At 37.0% G+C, this 2,749-nt stretch overlaps 1 pseudogene; it reads right to left on the reverse strand.

Annotated features, from left to right (window-relative positions):
* Nucleotides 1-2,539: 2,539 nt before the first annotated feature.
* The window catches only part of LOC103593474, a 1,370-nt pseudogene continuing 1,160 nt past the window's right edge, over nt 2,540-2,749 (reverse strand).

Genomic DNA, 2,749 nt, shown 5'->3' on the forward strand with positions numbered 1-2,749 from the left:
CCAAGCCTACCTAATCATAGGATACCCTTGGTGTACTTCTTAAAAATCTGGTTCTTCTCACCTCTACTGAATCAGATCTCTAAGAAGATGCTCTCCTGGTCACAAGCACCTCTCGAGGGAGCAGGGGTCCTGGAGCCAGATGACTTAGGTTCACTTTCTGGCACCTCCACTTATATGAGCAAGTTAACCACCCTTATAACTACCCTTATAACCATGCTCCTGGTTATAATCATCACTCACATGGGGGTGGTGATTATTGTAAGGGTTAGATGAGATAATGTAAGAAAAGCTTATACAGTGATTCGTGTTAATGGTTATTATTAGGCAATGTCCTAATTTTGTTGTTAAGAATACAGAAACGGAGCAGTCGTGCGTCAATGTGTATAAGATCACAGAGTAGTTGGGGGTGCTGGGATTTGAACTCACAGCTGTTCCTCCACCAGCACAAGCTCATAACCACTACACAACAATAGCTTTCCTGCATACCCCTTCCCGCATCCCCTTTATCCAGGGATTCCAAGTTACAGGAGAGCTGGCTGAGGCTGGGGAGGTGTGGCTTGGATCCAGGAATTCAAGTTAAGCTAACCAGCTGGTTCAGTAAACTTATTTGGAAACCGTACTTCATCACCTAATTGGAGCAGACTGTTCCCCAGCCATTAAGGTTTATGTGTGGTGGGAGGTGCTGCCAACCTAGGAGTCAGGATGGTCCTCGTCCTTGCACAGCTGTGCACTGACTTTATGATCTCAGGCGAGCTGTCTAACCCAGACGGGAAGCAGTCATGCCCTCACAGAATTGTTCATGAAGATTGAGACAAAATTTAAATAAAGCCTCAGAAAAAAGTTGGAATTAGCTAACATTTCCAGTAGGCCTATAGTATACAATGTGTTAATGTCAGCCCTCTGTATCCATGGGTTCTGCATCTATAGATTCAGCCAAACTTGGATCAAAAATATTCAAAGAAAACTAAATAACTAGAGTATTTATAGGTTGTTATGAGATCAAATGAGGTGTCATCTAGGACAAAATAACTGCTCAATGAATGTTGGCCATCACTGTCTATAAATTGCAGCTCACAGGTAGTTAAGTGGATTTAAATGTGATAATTCCTTATCTGCAGCTTCCACATTCATGGATTCGAGTGACTGCAGACCAAAAATACTCCAAAAATAAACAATTAAAAATAACAATAAAAAATAGTACAAATTTTAAAATATAGTATAACAACTATTTACATGTCAATACAGTCAGCCTTCCTTATCCGCAGCTTCCACATTCATGGATTCGAGTGACTGCAGACCAAAAATACTCCAAAAATAAACAAACAATTAAAAATAACAATAAAAAATAGTACAAATTTTAAAATATAGTATAACAACTATTTACATAGCATTTTCTTTGTATTAGGTATTATAAGTAATATAGAGATTATTTAAAGTATATGAGAGTATATGCATAGGATATAAGCATATGATGCCGTTTTATGTGAGGGACTTCAGCATCTGTGCAGTTTGGTATCCGCAGAGGGTGGGGCCTGGAACCAATCCCGCATAAGTTTCCAGGAACAACTGTATTATGAATATAGAATCTTTGTCATGTGATTCATTTTGGCTTAATGTGCCTGAGTTATTGTGTATTTCAAAGCAGGTTTACTCCATTGAAAATAATGGGTATTTTTGAAAGGCGTGTGCAGGTTTGAACACCAGTCATTCATAGCCTAGTCTTAAATAAAGTTTGCCCAAGTTAGTAATTTAATAACTTAGTTTAGGCTTTATCGTGGAGTTGAGTAATGTCCATAAAAAATAAGCTTTATACATGAATGGTATTTACAGGTGTGTTTTGAGGATATTATGTTAGGCTGTATTCATTAGACTGTGTTTATTTTTCAACCTAATGTCTACTCTTTCCAAACCCAGAACCAAGCCAGTGCTGCATATGTGAGAGGCCTTCAGTAGATACTGAAAGCATAAATTAATTGTTTGTGAATTAATGAATAAAGAGACTGAGAAATTTATTTTGATGAGGTTCCATGAGATTATATTTACCTAAAACATAGCTAAGAGATTAAATTTTAAGTTTTTGTGTATTTTTTAATCTAAGAGATTATTTCTGTCCTCTTTGAGGGGTTAATTGATGTTTCAACATATATATAAAATAACCTGTTTAGGAATGACTCATTTAAATGCAGTATAATGCTATAATTATTAATGGTCCCAGACAGCTGATATCATTGTAAGTGAAAATATTATAAAACTTTAAAGTCACTTTGCTTCTTAGCGTATATGGCATCAGCCAACCACAGAATTTTTTTATCTGTTTTTTTCTCATACAAAAAATTTTAATACTTTTGAAGTCCAATTTTTAAAAAAATCATTCATGAAAAAGACTCTTAAGTCAGAAATTAACACCTCAATTGGCCAAGCATCAGGAAGCTACCTTACAGCTATTTAAATATAAAGAGACCTCTATCACCGTCACTTCCTTCTAATATAAGAAGCCTCTTTCCCTTCTCTACAGTCCCCATTCCACCATTTCTTCAGATCAGGAAAACTGAATTCATTGAACATCAGAAATCTGCCAGTGTGATGTTGTGTAAATCATAACACTTTGCTGGTGACCATCTGCAGTTATTAAGCTGGCTAGTAACTGGTTGGTACATGTCTCTTCTGTAGCCCCATCTGTGGCTGTGATGTTCCACCCCATCCCTTCTCTCCTTTCATAGCCTCTCTGGATGTCTGTAGATACCATTTT

This window comes from Galeopterus variegatus, unplaced genomic scaffold (assembly GCF_000696425.1).
Source record: "Galeopterus variegatus unplaced genomic scaffold, G_variegatus-3.0.2 Scaffold1354, whole genome shotgun sequence".
Classification (NCBI taxonomy): domain Eukaryota; kingdom Metazoa; phylum Chordata; class Mammalia; order Dermoptera; family Cynocephalidae; genus Galeopterus; species Galeopterus variegatus.